This window comes from Hyperoodon ampullatus (assembly GCF_949752795.1).
Source record: "Hyperoodon ampullatus genome assembly, chromosome: 2".
NCBI classification, from domain to species: Eukaryota; Metazoa; Chordata; class Mammalia; order Artiodactyla; family Ziphiidae; genus Hyperoodon; species Hyperoodon ampullatus.
The window spans coordinates 49,617,721-49,644,816 of NC_136915.1; positions in this window are offsets into that span (position 1 = coordinate 49,617,721).

Consider the following 27,096-nt stretch of genomic DNA (forward strand, 5'->3'; position numbering starts at 1 on the left):
TCTAATACTACCAATATTAGCAGCTCCAGTTTATGGAGTATTCACTATAATGCCTTGTACTGACTTGCTTAAACTTCACAACCACTCTGTTGAGTAGGCACTATCATTACCTCCGTTTTACAGGTGAAGAAATCAAGGCACAGAAATTAAATTATTTGCTCAAAGATAACATGGATAGAAACTAATGGAATAAGATTTAAACTCAGACATTCTAGTAACTTAGAGCCTTTCCTGATGCATCTCTTTAGAAATTACTCCTAGGGTGAGATAGTTAATTTTATGTGTCAACTGGGAGGGTGTTTTTGGATGAGAATAACATTTAAATTGGTGAATTTTGAATAAGCAGATTGTCCTTCATAAGGTGGGTGGGCCTCATCCTATCAGTTGAAGGCCTAGCTAGAACAAAAAGACCATCCTCTCCAAACAAGAGAGAATTCTCCAGCAAATGGCCTTCAGACTTCATCTGCACTATTAGACATCAACCCTCTGAAGGATACCTTGCTTTTCCTTTGTGCCCCTAAATGAATTCTTCTCTCTTTGTTGGCTCCTCTTGGACTTGTATATATCTCTGCTGTTGTCCTTACAATGCTGCAATATAATTAATTCTGAGCATGGAACCAGAGCAACTTAGTAGTTAAGACTTTGGAGTCTTGAAAACATAGGTTTGAGGCCCAGATCTGCTCTTTACTAAGTAGTTTTTGAAACTTGAACAGGTGACTCAACCTTTCTGAACCATGGCTTTCTCATTTGTAGACTGCAGATAATAGTGTATCTCTTTGTAGCATTAAGGAGGTAATACACATGGAATCAGGTTTTGAAATATACATAGGAGTTCATCAGCTGGAACTGCCAGATTCCATAACTGCATGAAGCCAATTCCTTAAAATAAATCTTTCTATATATACACATATCCTCTTGGTCCTGCTTCTCTGGAGAATGCTGACTAATACATAGAGTTTCTTTTTTTTAACCTTCTAATCCCATTTCTTACCTTTTCAACTCAATTTATTCAGCAGATATTTTCTGAGAGCTCCACATGAACTGGCCCTACACTATGCTTGATTACAAGGTTGAGAAGATACTCTCTGTTCAGTCCTCTTCTACCCCTGGTTTCCCACCCCTTGTTAGTCCACCCATCTCCTCTCTGGATTACAAGATCCTTGAGATCTGGGACCAGTCTCTGTAGAACATCAAGTACAGAGCTTCAGATAGACCACAGAGTAAATGCCCATCCATGCTGGTAAAATAAGTACTACTGATGCTTGCCATTGTGTTTTTCACCCTTTAGTGAGTATGTGCAAGGCCCTATGCTAGATGCCCAGCATTCATTTCTAGCTCGTTTTGCCCCAATTTTAAGGAACAGAAAGGGAGATGCCAAGAGTTAGCTTACCTGACTGGGACCACACAGAGTTATTCACACTCAGGTCTGTCTGAAACCAAAGCCAGCGGACTTCTCCTCACCGCTTCTGCTAAGGCTTCCTGCCCCTCCCCCTTCCAAACTACAAATAACAGATGAGGCCTGGGATGAATAAGCACCCCCAGAGCTCCAGGGCCTTCAGCCAAACTTCACAGATGTACAACTTCATCGCCTACACAAGGTGGAGTATAAAAATGAAGGCAATGGGATGTTATCTATAAGCACCTCAAAGCTTCTTTTCCTTTAACTTAAAAATTCTTTAGTAATTGTTTTTACTGCAATTAATCATAAAAATGAATCACCTCAAATTTTTGAAAGAAATTCTCCTTCAAAATATGTCAACTTTGTGCCATGAATTCATTTATTATGAGACCACGTGACGCCTCCAAGTACTGCATTTTATTTAAACGTGACATTTTTTCACTCTGTTTTGATTCCACAGCTGAAAATCGCTTCTATCAATCTTTCGCTGGAGCCAAACATAACTGTTTTGCTCACTGAAACATTACAGACTCAGGGTCCTAGAATCAAATTAAAAAATAAATAAACTAGTGTCTGGCTGACATTCATAGCATCATATCCAGGGAGACCACAGGTTTCAGAACTGCTGTGAACCCACTTCCAAGATCAAAATCAATCAATCCTAATCCTTTTGGATCTTAGATCACTTCAGAAGTCCCAAGACTTTATGTGGGCTGATTTTTCTTTGTGAGATTCAGTTTTAGAAATTGTTTACTATTCTGATTTTGAAAAGGGCATGACATCTCCAATGAAATCACCAGACTCTGCCGGGGGCACTGATGGTGATCGATGATTTTCCGCATCAGTTGCTACTGGGTTGAGGGTGAGGGGTTGGGAGGCTCGCTATCTACTTACTTTCCCCATAGTGCATCGTTCTCTTTCTAAACAGCAGCAGCCAATAGGCACATCCAATATGGTATTACTTCCTCCTTTCATTCATAACGATGTCCCACACAGGCCCTGAGAGTCTGAAAAAAGAAGCATGTCCCAGGTTCTAAAGATGAAGGGAACCCCGGCCAATCCATCATGCTTTGTCTGCTAATGATAGACTCCTGCATAAGAGCCACCATACTAGAGAGAGGCAGCGGGCATGAAAAGGAGTGAATCAACTGCCAACAGGTCGGGTCTGGAGGACGGCAGAGCTGTGATTAGAATTTTCAATCAGGACTTCCACGATTCATCATGCTTTGGGAGAGACGAGAAAAGTTTGCAAAGGTATATTCCCCCATCAGCTCCATCTCCCCTCCTTCTATCAGCAGAGTTAAGTCCTAGTGGCCACAGAAAATTCAGTGTCTTATTGACCCAAAGGATGAAACTTTAAAAGAGCTGCCAAAGTGGCGGCAGATGTGTGTCAGGATTAAATGACTTCCTCTCCACAATTAATCTCCAGATTAATGTCCTGAAAATACAATTCTGATCTTGTCATGTCTGATCAAAAAACCCTGATTTTGGAGAGGGAGGGAAGGATGGGGAGTTTGGGATTAGCAGAAGCAAACTATTATATACAGGATAGATAAACAACAAGGTCCTACTGTACAGCACAGGGAACTCTATTCAGTATCTTGTGATAAACCATAATGGAAAAGAATATGAAAAAGAATACATATGTGGGGCTTCCCTGGTGGCGCAGTGGTTGAGAGTCTGCCTGCCGATGCAGGGGACACGGGTTCGTGCCCCGGTCTGGGAAGATCCCACATGCCGCAGAGCGGCTGGGCCCGTGAGCCACGGCCGCTGAGCCTGCGCATCCGGAGCCTGTGCTCCGCAACGGGAGAGGCCACAACAGTGAGAGGCCCGCGTACCGCAAAAAATAAAAATAAAATAAATAAATAAGAATACATATGTGTAACTGAATCACTTTGCTGTATAGCAGAAATTAAAATACAAATAAAATAAATAAATAAGAATACATATGTGTAACTGAATCACTTTGCTGTATAGCAGAAATTAAATACAACATTGTAAATCAACTATACTTCACTAAAATTTTTTTTTAAACTCTGATTTCTTCCTTCCCTCCTCCTCCTCTTCTGTCCTCCCTTCCTCCCTTCCTTCCTTTCTTCCTAACGTCCATCCTCCTTTCTTAACTCCCTTTCCTTTCAGGCTAATCTTCCTGTCTTTCCCTCCTACTTTCTTCCCTGCCTCCTTGTCTAGGTATGTTCCCTCCTTCTACATGTATTAAGCACTTACAAAGGAAAATCATTTCCTAATGGAAGAATTCACTGTCTGCTGGGAGAGGGACACCCACACAAACACAAGGCTGATAGAGTGTGAAATCTGTGGAACTGGAATGCAGTGGAACTGCGGGGAGAGGGTAAGCAATGTCCAGGAAAGCTTCCTAGACGAAGCAAGAATGAGTTGCCCGCAGAGGAAATGACACACGCAAAGGCACAAGGACAGAAGGGTGTGGTGTTTTCAAGGAAACAGAGCTGTATCAGTGAAGCTGGAGCACAGTTTATGGGGAAGTGCTATGAAATGAGAAGTAGACAAGACCCTGTTAGTAAAAGCTTTGTACATAAGGATTTTATGAAAGCAATGGAGAGAAATCATAGGCCCTAAGCAGAAGTGGTGGTGGCGACTAGATTTTTAATTAAACCTCAGTAAACACACACACACACACACACACACACACACACACACACACACACAGGTACTCTCTGAGCACGCTCTTTAAAACTGCAACCTAACTCACTACTTATCCCCCTTCCCTTCTTTATTTCTCTCCATCACTCTTATCACCATCTGGTACCAGATCTACTTATTTATTGCCTATCTGCCTCCACTAAAATGTAAGCTCCATTTTGAGAGCAGGATTTTGGTTTTGTCCACTGCTGTATCCTTTGGACCTAGGATACTATTTAGCATGTAGTAGATATTCCATGGATATTGCTGCATAACATGATCTTTTCAAAACTAAAAATAGAACTGCCATACGACCCAGCAATCCCACTACTGGGCATATACCCTGAGAAAACCATAATTCAAAAAGAGTCATGTACCAAAATGTTCACTGCAGCTCTATTTACAATAGCCAGGACATGGAAGCAACCTAAGTGTCCATCATCAGATGAATGGATAAAGAAGATGTGGCACATATATACAATGGAATATTACTCAGCCATAAAAAGAAACGAAATTGAGCTATTTGTAATGAGGTGGATGGACCCAGAGTCTGTCATACAGAGTGAAGTAAGTCAGAAAGAGAAAGACAAATACCGTATGCTAACACATATATATGGAATCTAAGAAAAAAAATGTCATGAAGGACCTAGGGGTAAGACAGGAATAAAGACACAGACCTACTAGAGAATGGACTTGAGGATATGGGGAAGGGGAAGGGTAAGCTGTGACAAAGCGAGAGAGTGGCATGGACATATATACACTACCAAACGTAAAGTAGATAGCTAGTGGGAAGCAGCCGCATAGCACAGGGAGATCAGCTTGGTGCTTTGTGACCACCTAGAGGGGTGGGATAGGGAGGGTGGGAGGGAGGGAGATGCAAGAGGGAAGAGATATGGGAACATATGTATAACTGATTCACTTTGTTATAAAGCAGAAACTAACACACCACTGTAAAGCAATTATACTCCAATAAAGATGTAAAAAAAAAAAAAGATCTTTTCAGAGATAGTAAAACTCAATCATCTCAACATTTTATGTGGAGAAAAGACTTTGCCTTTAAAGCGCACACATCACTTAAACTCGCTCAGACTCAATGCCCTGCAGAATGCAAGTGAAACACCTATTTTTAAAGTAGTTATAATAAAAAGTTGTGTAAAGGACTCAGAATGGTAACTGGCCTATAGTAAGTCCTCAATACACTTCAACAACTGTCTTCTGTTTTTGTTGTTATCATGTGATTCCCTGGGAAGCTCTTGAGCTCTTGAGGGTCTTAATCATCCAGCACACAGTGGGGGGGTCTTAATCATCCAGCACACAGTGGGGGGGTCTTAATCATCCAGCACACAGTGGGGGCTCAGTGAATGACTTCTGAGACCATCAACCCAAGGGGTCCTCTCTTCAGGTCAAAAGGTGAGTAATTTACCTAGAGTATTGTAAACATCACAACAAGCTCTTTTTGGAAAGAAAGAAGCCTTGGAAATGCAATGTGCTTTTCAAACAATGCAGTTTCAGGACCAAAGCTCAGGAGTGGCCAATGACAGTCCTAGAACCATGTATCCATGCTTCCTGGAGGGAGAGACTGATGATCACCTTCCATGACACCATCATAAAGCCACCACAGCCATGTATAATATTGCTTTGAAACTCTGACTGCCTCCTGCAGGGGACCATATATGCCCCTTAATAGAAGGATATCACTGCTGGGGCGCAGTAAGATGTAGAGTTAAGAGCCTGGGATCTAGTGCCCAACTTCTGGGTTTGTATCCCAACTCTGCCACTTTCTAGCTGTGTGACCTTAAGAGAGTGACTTAATCTCTCTGTGCCTCAACTACACATGGGGAACGATAGTGATCCTACCTCACAGGGTTACTGCGTGGATTAACTGAGTCATCCTGTGAAGCGCTTAGAACAGTACCTGGCACACAGTACATGTTCAAAAAACATTATATTTTCTCATCAGTACATCCTAGAACAGAAAAGGTGACCAAGCAATGCTAATAATTCCATTTTGCTACCCACTGAAAATGAATGGAAAGGGGCTTAGGCACAACTCTATTCCTATCTCTGCTCAGAGAAGTGTTTAAAAATATGAATAACTCAGAAGGCTCTGCCCCTTTCGGGTTGCAGGCTTTGAGGTGTAACCTAATTTAACTGCAGAACCTCAATTTCTTCACCTGGGAGACTCACAGAGCAAGCCCAGGGTTGCTCTGTGGCTTGATAAGGTAACATCTGATGTTTTACAAACCCTAGAACAGTGTAAGATATGATGTTGGTATCACAACCAGAGAAGCTCCAGTCACTCGGCAACAGAGAGGGTTAAAAAAAAAAAAAAAGGCATTTCAAACTACTTTGTCTTCTTACATTTGTGCAAAATTAAAAGGACTCTTTGCAGAATCCAATTTGGATAAGCCCATGTCAATACTACTAATACAAGCCATCACTAATGACAAGATTGATAGCTCAGGAGAGCAAGCCATTTCATGTTCACTGTGCATCATGTTCAATTCGCCAAAAGGAGTTTGTGTGTGTAATTAATGCGCTTTTCTTTCTGGCTTCATTTGGAAACATATACAGGGTCTCGAGGGACCTTCTGTAAGTCAGAAACAATTAATAAAATAAAACCACTTAATTAAAGAGAATAATTGGAGCTTATTTTAGACCAGAAAATGGAGGGATAAAATTCACTCTGGAAACACATTGTCTAAAAATTGCTGAGTTTTAAAAGAAAGAACAATCTGCAGCTGGAACACATGTAAGTCATGATTGGACAGATTTCCTAGGCCCTTTGTTCTGGGATGATATAAATCCAACTGACGTGACATGGACATGAAATGTAAGATTACTGACCCACAATGACGTGTCGTTCTCATGTAGGAAATCTTCAACTATTCATTATCTCAATGCACATTTACAGCCCCTTCTCTGTACCACCGTAGGGACCCATAGCTGAAAAGCAGCCCCTCTCCCTCTGCCTTCCAGAAACTCTCAGTTTAGTTAGGGGAACAGAGAAGTCCACGCACAACTAAAATGCAGAGACATAAGCACTGAGGCAACAGAGGACACCATGGAGCAGTGAAGGAGGGCCCCCAACACGGCCTAGGAGAAACAAGTGATGCTTTCAGAGGCCCTGAGTATTCAGAAAAAAATGAGCATTTACCAGGATTGAAAGAGGAAAATGCAATTACAGATGTAACACTATACACCAAGTCACAGATTATGAATGTACACATTGCTTTGGTAAATTACATAAAACTCAGTGTGTCCCAAGAATACAGTATACGTTTCACAGCAGAAAGAGATGAAGTTGGAAACCAGATGGGGAACGAGCATGTGCATGGAATCAGAAAAACTAGTTCAAATTCTGTAATCCTGTATGTACATAACACTTCCAGGCTTCAGTTTTCTCTTGAATAAAAGTAGAGTTCTAGGATCACTCAGATGGTACTATACTGCATTATGATATCCAACTATCTGTGTCCTTCCCGGTGAGAGGTTTATTCATCTATGCCCTTTGCCGTGTGACTGCCAGCACTTCAAGGTAGATGGAGGATACTCCCTTCCCCATTGGCAGGTTTGGCCATATGACTAGCTTGTCCAATGGGATATAAGTGGACATAATGCGCATCCCACCTGAGCAGAAACTTTAAAAGCACTTATGTTGTTCAGTGCAGACTTGCATTTCCACCCTTTGCCATGAGAACCACAGAGCCTGGGTTCCTGGAATGACAGGACTCTTAGAACCGAGCTGAGCTGAGCTGCAGCTGACCTGAATAACCACTGACATTTTGGGGGTGGCTTGTTACTAAAGCAAAAGATCAGTACAGAGATAAGTGAATAACTCATAACCTAAGAGTAAGGTAAAGCTACAACAACCAGAAAAATGCCGTGATAAATATATGCATGGGAAAGTATTGAAGAACCAATAGCATATGTGAAGACACTTATCCTATGTTAGGCATTTAATCATGTTTGATTCCTTCACCTTAGGCCTCCCAGAAAGAGGCAAAAGTCTCAGAGTTAAGGAATTATAATGAAGGTCATGCCAAAGTGAATATATCACCTTGCTCCATATCCTTGTAACTCTGATACCTGCAGTCAGAGTTAACTGGACGCATCCTAGCCTGGCTCTCAGACTTACCTTGGGCAAGTCCTTCAGCTCTTTGCACCTCAATTTTCTCATCTGTAAAATGAACAAAGTAGCTATGCACCTACTTCAAACAGCAGTTCTGATAATTATATTTGTTAATTCAGGTGGAGTCCTAAAAAGAGAGCCTAATACAATATGTGCTCAATAGATGCAAACCACTGTTAGTATTAATTACTATTACTATTCAATTACTAATATCTACTGCAATTTACCAAGAAGGGACTGCTCCTACATCTTCTCAACTATAAAACACCACATTTTAGGCTTTATTTTTAACTATAAACTGATGATCCACCTAAAATATAGGCATATATATGTACACAAACACATACATATATACACACACAATCCTTTATCCTTTACTGTTAGAACCTGTGTCACCACTTCTGGTGATAAAAAGTTGTTTTCAACTTCTTTGAAAATGTTTAGTGAAAAGACATACTGGTGAAATATTTGGACTAAGTATAGTTTAACTCACAAAACAGGTTACTACTTTGGGTTCCTAGGCAAATTCCTTGCAACAGATTTCCATTGTAACTACACAACTCCAAAATATTTGGGCATACCATTAAAAAGCAATCAATATAAGCCTTTGAAAGTTTAATCATTCACATGAAGAATGGATCTATTTCCTTGTCTTCAAATGGTTGGTTGCAGTGGTTTGTTGTCTTAGTGACTATAACATGAAGTCAGTGATTCTTACACTTTGGGGGTGACAGACCCCTGTGAGGGGGACAGAAACCTCGATCCTCTCTCCAGAAAAGTGCAAATCAAGAATTCAGAATCCTAGCCATGTTCTTTTTTTGTGGTTCCATAGCTGAGCGATGGTGTGATGGCTAGATGTCCAGTGTGAAAGGGGTCTGTGGGAAGGGGGACACCTAGAACATACAATAGTTCCCATTCAAAGCATGAGGGACAGGGAATTCCCTGGCAGTCCAGTGGTTAGGACTCCACACTCTAACTGTTGAGGACCCGGGTTCAATCCCTGGTCAAGGAAAGATCCCACAAGCTGTGTGGCACAGCCCAAAAAAAAAAAAAAGGAAAGAAAAAAAAAGCAACCACCACCAAGTATGACAGACAGAGGCCCAAACAGATCTCTCCCAGAACAATTGCCAAATCCCCTGTTTCCTGGGGATTGGTGGGCCAAATGCACCTCCATTTTCTGTGCTCAATTTCCTCCTTATATAATAAACATGATAAGAGTGCTTGTCTCATGGTGTTGTTGCAAAAACTAAATGAGGTGATCCACGCAAAGTGCCTGGCACATTACAAGCTCTTAACAAGTATGAGCTACTATTCCCACAACAAGATGCAGGACGCTGAGGCCCAGAAAGAGGGATCACTTGCCCAACGTTGCACAGCTCCTGGGTAGCAGAGTGAGATGAAACACTGAGAGGGCTCCGGGAAGAGAGCTTATGGGTAAGCCAAACGCTGGAGTTTAACAAACCAGAGCATCTCGAAATAAGAAGTGCTAAAATCAGCTGCTGTTTGTTTGTGCCTCAGCTGTTCCACCGCACCAGATGCTCAAACTTTCAGATGTGTCTTACCACAGAATCACCCCATCCTATATTCATTCCATCAGCCTCCGGTCTAATTGCGGTCCTAGAGAGTTTTTTTAAAAGGGGGCCTAAAATTGAATATCCATTCCTATTAATAGTAAAGGGACATTTCCTAAGAAAGAGCTTTATAAGGATTCAGATCCCTCTCTCCTCAGCAGTTTTTCCCCCTGGCCATCTTGGGTCTATTTTGATTCCTTCCCTGATTGAAACATGTCTCACAGGCTCTCAGCGCTGCAGGGGTAGAAGCTTATGACAGGTCCATAGCCACGGGGTGTGCCCAGGGCCAGCATTAATGGGACAGAGCCCATGAGAAGCGAGCACTGACCCAACTTCGGAGACGGGGAGATAATCATCTCAACAGCAAATGCCAGCATATTTCTAGGAGAGTATTAAAGGGCTAGCCCAAATAAAAATTCCAAAATTGTAATATCGAGAGGATGGGAAATTGCTTAAAATAAAAAGGCAAACCATCAGACATGGAGCCTTGTCACAGCAGTGAGCCAAACCAGGACAAGAGACTTGGACGACAGGCCCCACACTGTCATTAACTAGCTGGAAACCCTGCAAATCGCCCTGCTCTCAGCCGTCTTATATATAAAACAACTAGGCAGAGGCAAGATACAAGAATAAACTGTCTATAAAGACTTTTTCAGGTTCAGAATCAAAGAGACAGAAGAATATTTATAGCAACATATTTCATAACAGTAAAAAAAAATGTAGAAACTAGCCAAATGCCTCCATCACTAGATGAGATAAATAAAGGGATACCCTAGGAACAGAATACTATACAGCAGTGAAAATTAATGAACTATATCTACATGCATGAATATCAAGAAATCTTGAAAATATGAGAACCAAAGTCACAAGCGTATTTTACAATATGTTTACATTTATGTAAAGTTCAAAAGCAGGCAAAATGAAATCAAATAATAAATTGTTTAGGGAGACCTATGAAAAGACATCAAAGAAATGATTGACATTTCAGGCTAGAAGTTACCTGGAGAGCAGGCAGGGGGATGCTATCAAGGAGGAGACCTTAGGAAGCTTCCAGAGACTCATGGCATTCTCTTTCGTGGCCTGGGGAGTGGGTACCTGGGGTTTTATTTTAGTTTTAATTGCTTTTTGTTCATTAATTGTCCACATATGTGGTCAGTAGACTCCTGCACATATTCTGCATTTCGCAATTAAAAAAACAGGTCTAAAGGGCCACATTTTAATTTAAATAGACCACTACATTCCAACCAAACACATGATACACCGTTAGACCCTGCAACAGCCTGGCGACACAGCTAATACTGTGTTCATTTAGCAAATGAGGAAACTGGGGTTCTGAGCGGTGTGGTAAAGAGGAGGGACCAGGAGTCACGTGGGGTCTTTTTGTCTGCAAAGCCCATGCACCTGCTGCTGCACCAGGCGTTGGGTAGGCAGGCCAAATGTAATTCTGTCCCCCATGCTCCTGAGAAAGAAGGAGCCTCAGAAAGATGTCATATCTTGTTCAAGGTTGCCCAGGAATTTATAATTAAAAGAGCAGGAGTCATCATCTGACCCTAAAGTCGAGGCTCTTTCCACCATGTGTGGCTAAATCCTGTAAACTAGAAGCAAGGGGAAACTGGTATTTATGTACTAGTTCCCAAAGAGAGGAAATACGACTAAGCCTCTCCAGTTTATCCCCTTTTGATTTGGTTTGCGTGAGGTCCGGGACTTTATCTCCGATCCGTGCAGCAGTGGAAAGGTGTGTGGAAAGATAGGACTATGCTAATATTATGGGCTGAAAATAATTTTCATTACCAAATGCGTCCTGCTGTTTGCAGGACCACTCTTCCCCAAGGACCCTATGTGCAAATATGCTCCTGCCTTCCTTCTCCCGGCCCCAAAATAGCAAAATGGCATTACTCCATTTGCTGCTATCTGTGGATTTTCTCATTTAAATAGTGCTCTTGTCTTTCTTGTTTATGAGTTTGTTTCCCAGCTCAGGAAATTTCAACCCACACATCAGCTACAAATGTGCTCCCTTCCTTTTTTTTCCGTTACTCTAATTAGGTAGGAAAATACAATCCACCTACGTGAACAAGATGGGTAAAAGAAAGTAATAGCTAGATGCATTTTTCATTTCACACATCACGATTTGTAAGCAGAGAGAACGGGCCCTGAAGCGAACCACACAGTGCTTCCACCAGCGATGGAGGGTCTGGCTGTTTACACCTATCACTGAGCATCAGAGTTGAAAGGGACACCAGGAATCCACCCCAATCTCTAGCACAGTGTTTGGCACATGGCAGTAGCTTATTAAATGTTTGAAAGGTAAATAATGATAGCTTTTAATTATAGTAGCTAATACATATAGAAAAAGTTTATCATATGTCAGATACTGTTATAAGCATTATACCTACATAAATTATTTCATCTTGATGATGATAGCAAAAGGTTGATATTGTTATTATCCTCACCTCAAAAACTAAGGCTCCAAATGATTATGGAACTCGTCCAACACGACACAGCCAGGGGGCAGCAGAGCCAGGATCCAGGGCGTTGACTCCGGCGCCCGTGTTCTTAACCCCCAGGGTTATTCTGAGCATCTCTTAGAAGAGGTGGGAAGAATGAAGTGCTGGAATGTAAAATGACTATACAAAGCTCACATAAAATGGTACCTTGGAAAAAAGCAAGAGCCCTGGAGTGTGAAAGACAGTTTCCAATCGGTGCTAGGTGCTTTACTTGTTTGGGGACCTGAGCAACACATGTGTCCAGAGACCTCCTGGGGTTGTGCACCAGTGGTTCGTAGATTATAGGACTGGTGTCAGCTTGTATTTGCATGTTTCCATCTCCTCCTCCGGACAATGAAGGCAGTCACACCTACCTCAGCAGACTGCAGTGAGAATCAAGTCAGCAAGACAGCAAACGCTCCCCAAACTGCAGCTATCCAAAGAAACTGTGTAAGTTCAACTGTAAGTATCATGCCATGCACTCATCCTCCTATCGCATATGGGCAAACTTCCCCAAGAGGTATTTTTTTACCTCTCAACTCCCAAAACTAGCCAAAGGTTGATATTAGAAACACACTAAGAAAAAAGTCACACATTAAGGTGGGGGACAGCTGAGTAGGGATTGAAAGGAAGTAGCTTAGGAGTCTAGAAAAGTGAACATTACATTTGCTCCATCGTGAGGCCAGAAAAATTGCCCAAGTGAATTACATCAAGAGGACAGACAATATTGCTTAATGGCTGAAGCTGAGATGATGGACCTAGACAGATCCCGGGTGGCATGCTGCCTCCTTCACTTGCTAGCAACAAATTAGGCAGCCTCTCCAGGCCTCGATTTCCTTGTTCCTGCTACAAATGCTGTGAGGCTTTATCATAATGGCGGGCATGGAACAAGAGCTTAATCAGTGGGAGTAAAAACTCAAAAAACCATGGGATGAGAGATTGGCAGGAAGGAGATCAAACCCTCCCTCTGGGGTTGGTGCCCAGGCAGTATCAAGATAAAGTCAAGGAATTATATAAGAAGGAATTAAAAAGTCAGGAAAAATATTTTTCCTCTCCAGGACCAAGAACTTGATACTTTTCTTTTTTTTTTTTTTTGCGGTACACAGACCTCTCACTGTTGTGGCCTCTTCCATCGCGGAGCACAGGCTCCGGACACGCAGGCTGAGCGGCCATGGCTCACGGGCCCAGCCGCTCCGCGGCATGTGGGATCCTCCCAGACCGGGGCACGAACCCATGTCCCCTGCATCGGCAGATGGACTCTCAACCACTGCGCCTCCAGGGAAGCCCAAGAACTTGATACTCTTAATAAACGTTTTCCTTTTCCATATTTTACTCATCCATCATGAATAGAAAATTTGTGGATAAGAAATACGAGTGATGCATACACATGTCCCCAAACAAGGGCCTACCAAGTGGACACAGAGGAAATCTTATTATATAGAACAATGAACATTCGTATAGTGTATACTTCCCTGTGATAGTATCAGCCCATTGACTCCTCAGAAGAGCCTTATACTCCCAGAGCCAGTACAAGCCAGTTCTAAGCTTGGGTTCTGGGTTTAGGCTTGAGATGAAATCATGGCTCTGCTCTGAACCTAGGAAACTTCCTTCTCTGGAACATGGGGGTAACCTCACGTGGTCATGATGAATATCCAAGCACATTACAAGGCCAGGGACCTAGCGGTCACAAAAGTATAGATGTGAGTATAATGAAAGTAAGGGTTATTTTTTTTTTTTCTTTTTTTTTTTTTTTTTTTTGGTACGCAGGCCTCTCACTGTTGTGGCCTCTGCCGTTGCGGAGCACAGGCTCCGGACGCACAGGCTCAGCGGCCATGGCTCACGGGCCCAGCCGCTCCCCGGCATGTGGGATCTTCCCGGACCAGGGCAGGAACCCGTGTCCCCTGCATCGGCAGGCAGACTCTCAACCACTGCGCCACCAGGGAAGCCCAAGGGTTATTATTAATGAACATCCTCACTATACCAAATGAGGATGACATCAATGAATGACTGAACCAAGATCATCCAGCTGAGACGTTACGAAGCTGGGTCTTGAATCAAGGTCTGTGTTCTTACATGGCACTACGCTAATTAACTCTCTTTCCAGGGCTTTCTTTTTGGCTCCGCACTCCTCTCAGCCCCTGTGATGAACATTCCTCCTGAAGTGACCATCACATTCCCTGGTGTCACCTCTGACAGGAATCTTCACTGGCAGCCTCCATCCACAGCCCCAAAACAGTCTTCTTATCTTGCATATTATGTTCAGTGGGCATTGTCCACTCGTTTCTCAGTTTTCCCAGCAAATAGTGAGCTCTTAAAGGCAGAGACCGTGTCCTGCTGACCACTGTGTCTTGCTGACCAGAGTATAAAGCAGTTGCCCAGGAAATATTAGCTAACAAATGGCTGCCATAGGAGAGTACAAAATACGATAATAAGAAAGCTGCCTGCTTTGTGAAAGGATAACTCAACAGAGAGGACCCCTGGATTCAAGCTGAAGCTTTGCTAATAACTGGCTTTTAAAAACATTTTTAACAGCATAATTCCCCTTCTCTGGACCTCTGTTTACTCATAAAGTAAAAGAAAGTAGTTGCACTTGACTATTTATAAGTTATCATATCTAAGTCCAAAGTTTTAGCAGTCTAGGAAAATCACTGTTTATCTGTGCAAGTGAATCTGGGTCTAATTTTAGTGGAGGGGGTGGAGAAAGAGTGAGATAGATTTAAAGACAAGCCAAAAAAAAAAAAAAATCTGTGACCTTGTACAAGTCATCTCATCCCCCAGTGATTTCCAGTGTCCTCATCTGTAAATCGCGAAGCTTGGACCAGGTCATTTCTACCATCTTTTCTGATTTTAATCAAAGTGCCTTTTTTTTGGGGGGGGGTGCCGCGTTGGGTCTTCGTTGCTACACATGGCCTCTCTCTAGTTGTGGCGAGCAGGGGCTACTCTTCATTGTGGTGCGTGGGCTTCCTATTGCGGTGGCTTCTCATGGCGGAGCACAGGCTCTAGGTGTGCGGGCTTCAGTAGTTGTGGCTCGCGGGCTTCAGTAGTTGTGGCTCACGGGCTCTAAAGCTCAGGCTCAGTAGGTCTGGTGCACGGGCTTAGTTGCTCCGAGGCATGTGGGATCTTCCCTGACCAGGAATCCCCTGTATTGGCAGATGGATTCTTAACCACTGTGCCACCAGGGAAGTCGAACCAAAGTGCCTTTTGATTCCACTTTCCTCCTCAAGCCTTGAGTCCTGACCTAGAAATCCACTGTACCTTGTCAATGTTTTTTACAGTCCTTTTAAAAATCACACCATTGTAGTGGTCAAGCCTACAGAACGAATTTAAATCTAAAGTTTAAAAAGTGATTTCAGACACCTTCCAATAACACTAAACTTTTGCGCCATTTCAGCATCAATCTTGGGAAGGGTTGCGATGTTCTGACTTTTTTATAACTTTAAACGCAGACCTTCGAAATAGAGTCATCGTGGTGAGATGAGATGGGCCGCTCAGGCAGGGCAGTCAGGGGAGTTCCGGGACTTAGAAGCAGCTGTATACACAGCTGTGATGATCTGGGAATGTAAAATAAAATAATTCATCCCTCACTGAACCAAAAAATTCTCCCTCTTGCCTGCATGGATTCAAAAAGACTCAACTGGCCTCCCTGGACCTGGGCCCCAGAGCCACTGAGTGTAAAGTTCAAAGGAGGCAAAGTATCTGGCCTCTTGGGTGCCCATTAGGGGAGTATCCCATATCCAACAGCAGACTGTCACATAATTGCCACAAAAATGCATCTCTGATGCCATGTGACCATGGATGTTCTGTTAATTCATCATTTTAATGTATTTTTTACATGCCAGGTTGCCATTCAACCAATATCTACCGAATATCTGCTATGTGTGGGTTGTTCAGATGGTGGGATAGAAAAGAATATTACAAACTCTCAGTTAACTTTTTTATGGAAATACATACATACATACATATGCATATACATACATACATAAATGCATAAAAGCATACGTTTATGGAAGCTAAACACATATTTAGTGACAGGTAATTGGTTTTTCTTATTCATCCAACAAATATTTCCTGGCGGCCCATTACTTGATGGGCAGTCCCAGGCCATGGGGATACAGAAAACTCACAGCCCTGCTCTCGGGACTCACTTGCTAGAGGAGAAGTCAATATATGACAAGGGTCTGTAACCCTGGGGTTTGCGTTTGCCTTTCCTTTTAAACTCTCAGAGATGTCACTGCATTCCGTGTTTAGAATGTCGAAGGGCCTTCACTGAACACCATATTAAGGCAGTGATTCTCAACTGGGGGCTCTTTTACCCCCCAGAGGGCAACATCTGAAGACATTCTTGGTTGTCACAACTGGTGGGACAAGATATTACTGACATCTACTGGGTACAGGCCAGGGATGCTGCACACCATCCTATAATGTACAGCAAAAAAATCACCTGGCACAAAATGTCAATGGTACTGAGATTGAGAAATTCTGACTAAGTTATGTTTGGCCATTCTAAAAATATTAGGGTTAGGGGCTTCCCTGGTGGCGCAGTGGTTGAGAGTCCGCCTGCCAATCCAGGGGACGCGGGTTCGTGCCCCAGCCCGGGAAGATCCCACATGCCGCGGAGCGGCTGGGCCTGTGAGCCATGGCCACTGAGCCTGCGCGTCCGGAGCCTGTGCTCTGCAACGGGAGAGGCCACAACAGTGAGAGGCCCACGTACCGCAAAAAAAAAAAAAAAAAAATGTTAGGGTTAAACTTTAAAACTCAGGGACATTTATAGAATTGGAGAATCGAGGAAAGATGCCTGTGGTTAAGTTTTAAAAAAACCCTAAAGAATCGAAAAAACTATTCAGTTGGATTTCCATGGAAATAATAAACATTTGCAGGATGCATTAATGCTTGCCTTACCCGAGAGGAAATGCAGGGACATTTACAAATTATGACAATTTCTCTTATACATGCCATAAAATGGTGTGTTTAAAACCTCGTGATTCACCAGAGGGAGAACAGTATTCCAGTCTTCCTTTGGTTTTCCACCTTGTGGGGCTCACTGTTTAAGACCTTACATCTCTCAGTTACAAGAACTTATCTCCAAAAAGACACATGGGCCCTGAGGCCTCCTTCAAGATTTGAAGAAGGCTGTAATTCAGGCATCAGACAATCAATATTCCAACTTGGAATTTAGCGCTTTGGAGCCAGAATGTTCAGAAACACACATAAAGGATCTGCTTATGATTGAGGCCCAACTCATATTTATAATATAATCACCTAATAAAAACGGTAATGACCTCCGGCTGACTTAACACAGCATGCTTTGGCACACAAGCTCCCTGAAAGGATTTTTACAGCCCTTGCCTTCAAGAAAATACATCTAAGTTCCTGTTTTTTCTATCAAGGCTGAAGAGCCCAGACAAAAAATATATATATCATTTTGCTTTCAGAGCGCTGACAAGCACAGTATGTATGGCAGATTACCTTGTAATAATATGATATTGTCCTCAAGAACTCTCTCTACTCATACATGTGACCTTTAAGACGAACGTATAATATACTTCTTGGTTCATCCCCTTTACAAGCAAAATTCAATCTCTCTCCCCTTCCATGGCTACCTCACAAATAAATCAAGATGCCCACTGACTGACAGAGTGAGCTGCTGGTATGTTTGCCCCATCCCTCTGCCTCCTCTGACCAGCTTCCATGACCCCTTAATGATGCTCAACAGAGATAAAATTTTAACAACACATAGCTGGGCTGATTAGCCAAGTGAGCAGTTAAGAGCATATAAGGTTCCCTGAAAGAGAGAAAGGACAGAGAGTGTATGCGTGTATGTGTGTGTGTGTTTTAACAGAAACAGTCCTGGTACAACCCCTCCAGGCCCAGCTGAAAGCATCTGGATTTAATGGAAAATAAAAGAGAAGAGTACAAATGCAAAGCAGAGTGGAGTGGTATGAAGAGATCTCAACTATATAAGTTTACTTACCTCCCAAATTGCTCAGACTCTACTTTTATCATCTATGAGCTACTGTTCCCACACCCAAAAATTATTTCCTGAATCTATTAGCAAAAGTGGATGGAAGGGGGCTTCCCTGGTGGCGCAGTAGTTGAGAGTCCACCTGCCGATGCAGGGGACACAGGTTCGTGCCCCGGTCCGGGAAGATCCCACATGCCACAGAGCGGCTGGGCCCGTGAGCCATGGCCGCTGAGCCTGCGCATCCGGAGCCTGTGTTCCGCAACGGGAGAGGCCACAACAGTAAGAGGCCGGCGTACCGCCAAAAAAAAAAAAAAGTGGGTGGAAGGAAATCAGTAGTCACAAACTCTGGTCCAAGCGGAATAAATCAGGGAGGGTGTCTCCCCTTGCCACTGGCAGAGGCATGAACATATTTCAAGAACATAATCGCTAGGTTCTTATAAAATTCCAGTTCATTTTTTCCCACTGCAAATTTTATATCTGCGGCACCATTCTGAGACGCACATCAGAAGATACTTAAAGGATTATTAAAGAAGAACTGGATATAACTCTTCCAGCCTATTTCAGGCCCCTCCAGGAAGCATATCCCAAAAGGGAAAAAGCAGTACACGCTTTTTTCTAAAGTAAAATTCTGGCTTGCAAAGCCTTCATATGGCATGCCCAGGGAGACCCGTCCCTTTGCCGGAATGTGAATTTGTTGATACAGGCATGCTAAGTGCGACAAATTAAAATACACCAACCAACAACAACAAAAAAACCTTTGTTTTAACAGTAAACATTTGTTGAATTTCATCAAAGCCATTATAATATGGATCACCTAACAGAACAAAGTTTTGTCATTTCAATGCGTGATTCACTAATAAATCAAGAACATGTACACCTTTATTAATTTCTTTTAAATGTCTATATTAAGAAAAGTATTATTTCTTGCCTGGAAAGAAAACTTTTGGTGGAAGTAAATGATCATACAAATTTATTATCATTCTACTAATAATTGACATAAAAAGAAATTTATCCCAGAGTAAATCACCTTTCCAATCATGCTAAATAAATTCAGAGCTGCATTATTTGGAAATAAAAAATGAAGTGTTTAAGTTGCAGAGAGCTTTAACCTTTCAGAGAGACCTGGCCGATTCCCTCCTCAGCCCCTGCCCCCATCATCTCTTTGGCCTCTCCTCTCAAATAGGACAACTTAGCCCCACCTGAAGGTTCTGCCTCGGTAGCTCTCAACCCTGGTGGCACATTACAATCACTGAAGGATCTTTCATAAAATACCTATCTTGCACTCCCCAAGATGATGATGTAATTGCTTTGGAACTGGCCCATGCATAGGTATTTATTACAGAAGATTTAATGTGCAACCAGTGCTTGGAGGGCTCTGTCTCAACCCAGGAGAGTAGCTGCAGCCCACCCTGTAGGGTGGGAAGGCTGAAAGTCCCTCCCTAAATTCTCACAGGGCTCAGCATCCCATCTCTTAGTGGCTGGTCCTGCTATGACCTGCCACCCTGTCCCAGGTCTCAGGGTTCTGCCTGGTTTCAGAGACACTAATCCTAAATGATGGTACCTTCATTTAGGGCTTGTTCCACCACCCTTATAGACCCTTCTGTCTAACCCTGGCAGTGTCACAGGATGGCACATGGGGCTGCTGATGGGGGCAAAGGGGTTCCCATGGGCTTAGTCTCGAGCTTACCCTAAAAGAAGCCCTCCCTGCAAACAGGTGGCCTTCTCTTCTCCCACTCATTGCCTCCATCACAGCTAAGGAGTCCTTAGTACCACGCTAAGTGCTTGACCTACAGGACCTCACTGACCCCTCAGAACTGCCCTTGAAGTCAGGCAACACTGTGAGCACCACTTAAGTAATGACAGACACTGAGGTGATGTCCTCGCCTCAGGCCACAGGGCCAGGAAGTTGCAAAGGTGAGACATGAATCCAACTCTGGTATCAGACAGGGGCCATTGTCTTGGTCTGCTCAAGCTCCTATAGCACACCACCACAGACTGGGTGGCTTAAACAACAGAAATTTACTTCCCACAGTGCTAGAAGCTGCAAGCTCAAGGTGCCAGCAAATTTGGTGTCTGGTGGGGTCCACTTTCTAGTTCGTAGGCAGCCATCTTTCCATGGTGTCTTCACCTGCAGAAGGGGGAAAGCATCTCTCTGGGGCCTCTTTGTTAAGGGCACTAATCTCGCTTGTGAGGTCTCCACCCGCATGACCTAAGCACCTCCAAAGTCCCACCTCAAAATATCACATTGGGGTTAGGTGAACATATGAATTTTGAGGGGACACAAATATCCCATCTATAGCAGCCATGCTTCCAAACCCTTTGTGCTTGCTCTGTCCCAGGTACTGCACTAAGCTCTGTACACAGATTTACACATTTAATCCTACCAGACCCCAAAAGGTTGGTCAGACAAGGAGACTGAGGCATGGGCAAGATATGCCATGTGGCCAAGGTCACAGAGCTAGTAAATGTCTGAGGCAAGAATTGAATCCAAGCCGTCTGGCTCTAGAGTCCACACTCTGGCCACTCAGCCCCATTCCCTTCTCAACCACCACACTAGGTTGTCACTGAGGTGACAGCAGCTGTCATCATTCTCAGGACCCTGCACAGCAGTAACGTGTGCATGTGGCTGCTTCTACCACAGGCTGAAGCCACCTGAATGTACTAACTTCCATCTCCTTTGACTCTAACAGTACCTAGCATATAGGAGGTATTTAATAAGGAGCTGTTCAATCCACGTATCTATTCCTTCATTCAACTGACACTTTGTGTACCACCTGCTGTAGCTTTCAGGGATAGAAGGATGAAATGATCATGGTCTCTGTCTTTAGGGAGTTTATAAGTGTGGAGGCAGGGACACAGCTAACTGTCACAGGCCATGATGAGTGTGCCAACAGAGGTATGAAGAGGCACTGGGATGTGCTACCAGTGATTCGGTAGTAACAGAAAGCCCAGCGTCCCCTGCATGGCTCCACTGCCTTGTCTTCCACATGCACCCAACCCAGAAAGTCTGCTACTTTTCTTAAAAATTTCCCAAGACAAACAGCTATGCCAGAGCTGATGGCAAAGCATTGCAGTTTTGAAGTATGCAGCCCATGGTTGAGCCCCTTCTACTGCCAGCCCTGGGTTTCTCGAATCTGTCATTGTATATTTACAGTGATGGGCTCAATGGGCAGGGAATCGTGCTCCTTCAGTGCAGTCTGGTCTCGCTCACTGCTGGGATCTGTCACAGTGAAGCTGGTGCTGCCTGGTGGAATAATGCCTGCACTGCTCTAGCTTGGAAAGGTCCCTTAGCCTGCCCCGGAGGTAGAAGGAAAAATTCCATCCTTTGTTTCTCACCATATTGTCTACTACTAGAGGACTACTATGAACTGCAATAATTTAAGCTCCATGAACGTAGGGATATTGGACTGCTTTACTCACCACTGTATCCCCAGAGCCCAGAACAGTCCCTGGTAAATACTGGGTGTTCAATAAATATCTGTTGAATGAATAAACAAATACCTATTTGTCTGCACGTTTGTTTTCTTGGGGACAGGAATGGCTTTTTATCTCTAGTACCTAGCAAAGTGCCAGGCGCATAGTAGATGCTTAATAAATGTGTCATGAATGAGTAGATGAATGGACAGGTGGACGGAGAAATGGAAAACTGTTCCAAGACAAAGAGACTCATCAAAACACAGAGCCTGGGCTTCCCTGGTGGCGCAGTGGTTGAGAGTTCGCCTGCCAATGCAGAGGACACAGGTTCGAGCCCTGGTCTGGGAAGATCCCACAAGCCGTGGAGCACCTAAGCCAGTGTGCCACAGCTCCTGAGCCTGCTCTCTGGAGCCCGCAAGCCACAAATACTGAGCCCATGCACCTAAAGCCCGTGCTCTGCAACAAGGGAAGCCACCGCAATGAGAAGCCCGTGCACCGCTGCAACTAGAGAAAGCCCGCACGCAGCAACGAAGACCCAACACAGCCAAAAAACAAAACAAAACAAAACAAAAACACAGAGCCTACTGAGAAATTACCATCAACAACTAGTTTTATTAAGGGAAAAGACAGGGCACTACCTCGCTTAATGGTTCTTTTCAACAAAATTTCCCTTCCCTTAAGCACACACATGCATGCATGCCCACATGCACACGCCTGGTACACAGAACGTTAATGAATTATGTTAAGTCCACCTGGAACACGTGAACTTGATTATGGAATGTGACAGAGTTAAAAGGCCGAAAACTGATAAGCAGACTATGGCATAAAGAAGTGTTTATCAAAGGTGGTCTAGGGTCTACCTACCTCAAATTCATCTGTAGATCTTGTTAAAAAGCAAGATTTCTAAGCCCTACTCCTGTCTATAGAATTAGAGTCTTTGGGGAAAGGCGCCCAGTAACTGGCAATTTTGACAAGCTCCCCAGGTGATTTGTATCCACATAAAATTTGAGACTCATAGGCATCTATATATATAGTCTTCAACTTTAGCTACTGCCAAGGATGTATCTGAAAGTTAGGAAAAGGGAACTAGCCAGAAGGTAATGCAAAGGACTTTTTCCAGTGAGAACTCCCTCTTAGTGACTCAAAGACTCAAAATGTAGGGCACTATAGTTGATGCTATGTTACCTAAGAAACTTCTACTGGTCCAGGCCCAGCAAGATCTAAGACGACCTCCTCAAACTGGGTGACCTGTGCAGAGGTTGATACAGAAACTAGGTACAGAGGTGCAGGTAGGGTTACAAGGAAGCCACACGGGATGGGGAGGCATTGCAGGGCTGGGAGCCATGGGAAGTCATTACTGGGGAGCTGCCTGAAGGGACAGTGGGGAGGAGAGGTTACTAGAACGTAATACTGAGAGGCTGGGTGGAGAGGGCCATTCTATGGGTCTGTGACCTCTGACGGAGAAAAGCAGCCAGCCTGCAGTGATCCTGGAGTGACAGAGATGGGAGAATAAAGTTCCCACCTTTACTTGGGGCCCTCTGCCAGCCCACTGCCAGCGTTCCCACCAGGCAAACAAAGCAGAAACCAGAGGACAAGCATGTTAATGGAATCACAGAGGTCCGCCTCCCAGGACCCAGAGGGACAAACGGAAGATGTCCAGCGCAAACCCCCAAATCTCTGCAGAGAATTCGATCCTGACGCTCTGTATCGGTGACTCCTCTGCCGGAGGGCAAGTGCCTACAAATAATTAACAACTGGAAGAAGAGCCATTCTATTATCACTCACAGTCCTAAGGTTAGTTTAGTGACAACGACAAAAAACTGCAAACACTCCACCTCTGCCTAAAATTGAGAGGGAAGCAGGCAGCAAAGAAATGAGAGGAGTTTTAGAGTTGCAGACCTTGTTGAGAATCCTGGGGCCCTGGAGCCTCAAATCTGAATGTCTTTCTTGATTCTGAAATGGGTATAAATCAAGCCCCCTAACTCTGCCTACCTCGGAATGTCTGCCCTAATCATCACATGAGATACTGGGTCTTGAGTGCCTTCCTAAAATTGCCAAGCCCTATAAAATGTAAGTTATAATTGCCCCCCTAAGTACAGTACAGATGTGCAAAATCCAAGCACGAGGAGGAGGGAGCAACCGATTCTGTTTTCACACTTGGATGATCTGCGCCCAAATCAAAGGCGAACCACAACATATGCTTTCGCGTGAGTGTCTGTATTTTTAGCACTGCGTTAGGGAGATGGGGTCCCTGGGACGTACTGAATCTGGCACCGCGGCACAGCATGCCTCAGCAACTTGGAGGTGGGCTACGAACATATGTTTAACAGCCTTTTTCATGAACCCAAAAGGGGAAGAGAGAGGATGTCACTGCTTACTAAAATTCCTGCTACTTGAAGCATTTTCTACCTTTGATTAGCTTCCCTTTTAAAGTAAATGAATGGTGGGGGAGTGAAATGATCACTGGAAAAAAATGTCAAAAGACCCTGCTTTGCGATGCTGCCTTTGTCACCAGCTTAGCTCTACATCTTGAGGGTTGAAGCTAATCTGGAGTTTCCAAACTGTGACGGACGTGGGTGGCCCTAGGGTGATTTTTTGCAGTTGTCTCAGGGCCTAACCGGAGGGTCCCTGAAGTTGAGGACGAGGAGGTGGTGCGAAGGGGCTGCTAGCTGAGAACCCCTTCCCAGGTCTACCAGTTTCATACAGTGGAGTTATGCGTGGAATCTCACTTTTAAACACGTTCTCACTGCCTAACATACAAAACAAATGAGCAAAAAGAAAACACTTTAAAGCAGATGATCTTTAAGATCCCTTAAAATGTAATATGAGATAGATTTATGAACTCCATCACATCTCATTGCATTTGGAGCTGTGAAGCCAGCAGTATTTGCCCAAATCTCCCTTCCAGTCTAAAGCATGGACCAACGTACCTAATGAAGCTACAAAGTAAGAATCATCTTCTACTCTACATACTCTTCATAATCTACTCTACTCAGAGTGAAATTAATACTATGGCTCACAGGCGGGTTTGTAATAAATATTTTTTAGAACAAAGGTAGACTGCGTCTCCTGCCCCAGGAACGTCTTAGTTGCTTTAGTGAGAGTTTGATCACTGCCTGTTAGCAACCGCCTATGGCTGGAAACAGGGGAGCCAACCTCCATCATTCAACCAAGCGGCGCCCCCAGGGAAACACAAACGATGCTGTCTGCATGCTCACCAGCTGCAACAACCACCTCCCACATTATACAAATGAGGACAGACTCAGCATCACTCACTGGATAAAGTTTAATCTCCAAGTTACACATCAAATATGATTTACCACTCTCTCCATTTTGCAGACAGGGAAACAGACATGGAAGCAAGAAATCAAACCTTCGTGTTGAAATTCAAGGACTTGCTTTAGAACTCCATCACTCACGAACGCCTGATTTGGGGTCAGTTATCTCACCATTCTGTTCCCAGTTTTTCCAACTGCCAAACGGAAACGGTGACATTACTTCACGTTCGAAGCCACGTGAAGTTCTTAGAAAAGTGCTTGGCGCGTAGGAGGCACTCCGTTAATGCTGGCTATTGCTTTTATTATTTTAGTTGTCAGTAAGTTAATACGTGCCAAGCACTTTGCAAAGTTTGAACAGACCATTCAACAAACATTTACTCAGCACCTACAAGGTGCGAGACACCATTCCTATTTCATGTAACGCCACTACAATGCTGTGAAGTAGGTATTATTATCTCCATTGTACAGATATGAAAATTGAGCCTTAGAGAAATTAGTAACAACAAACTAAAGAGTAAAATCGTCTGACCCAAAGCTTTATCTTTTCTTGAGGCTGCTGTAAAGCTGATCTGGTATTATGTATATAAGTTACCTAGCCCAGAATAGGTCCTAATAAACAGTGGCTACCATCATTAACAGAATCATTTATGTTACCACACTATTTAGTACGCTGTTTCCCAAATATCAGTCAATCATATACCTACTTCTATACTTTTAACACCTGTGTCTTTACATATCGATTTTTTTTATTTGGTATAGATTTATGCTACTGTAAAATGGGGGAACAATTTTTACAGCACTCAAAAACTATACCTATGTTATTTATAGGTCTTGGCACCTCATAAAATCCTTGTGGGACTTTAAAAAAATTAGCTCTTGATCTTAAAATTTTTAGGCCAGTCAGGTTATGTTTCTGAAATGTGAGGAAATTAATTTCTTACAGCTTTTAAAAATGACTTTTGCCATGCTTTATATATGTAAAAAAAAGTCTTTAATAGTTGTTACCACAGGATGATAATCGACACATTAACTTCTGATAAAGTGATTTGTCTAGTTTTTTTTACTTGAAGTATAGTTGATTTACAATGTTGTGTTAATTTCTGCTGTATAGCAAAGTGATCCTACATACTGAATATTTTTTAATAAGTGATCAGCATTTGAGATAATTCAGATAAACTTCGTGGCACAAAGCCTGAAACACAGTAATAGTGATAATAATAACAATGCGTTTACTATTATTATTATTATTATTATTGCATGTCAGCACTAGGGATACAAAGGTGAAATAGCATAGGTCTCTCTGCTCATACAGGGCTAAGTCTAGTGGGGAGACACATAAACCAGTGCCAAGCACGTGAAGGAACATTTTACAGCAGGAGCTAAGATGTGTGTCTGGCGAGAATAATCAAGAAAGGCTTCACACAACCTACGTGTCCATGGACAGATGAATGGATAAAGAAGATGTGGCACGTATATACAATGGAATATTACTCAGCCATAAAAATAAATGAAACTGAGTTATTTGTAGTGAGGTGGATGGACCTAGAGTCTGTCATACAGAGTGAAGTAAGTCAGAAAGAGAAAAACAAATACCATATGTTAACACATATATATGGAACCTAAAAAAAAATATGGTTCTGAAGAACCTAGTGGCAGGACAGGAATAAAGATGCAGACGGAGAGAAGGGACTTGAGGACACGGGGAGGGGGAAGGGTAAGCTGGGACGAAATGAGAAGCGGCAGGGCCATATATACGCTACCAAATGTAAAACAGATAGCTAGTAGGAAGCAGCTGCATAGCACAGGGAGATCAGCTCGGTGCTTTGTGACCACCTAGAGGGGTGGGATAGGGAGGGTGGGAGGGAGACGCAAGAGGGAAGGGATATGGGGATATATGTATACTATAGCTGATTCACTTTCTTGTACAGCAGAAACTAACACACCATTGTAAAGCTTCACAGAGGAGGTAGCCTTGATTTACGGCATGCAGGATGAAGAGGACTTTGTCAGATACACAATTAAAGGGCACTCCCAGCAGAGAGGCTGTCTAGGTCCTCCTCCAAACCCCACCCCTAGTACAGGCATAACAGCCTGCAGATTACATCTGAAATGTAAAGAGTTGATGACTATGAATCTCCTATACCTCCTCCAAGCTTCTGGTTCACCCCTCTCCTAAAATATTTTCATTCCAGAGACTTC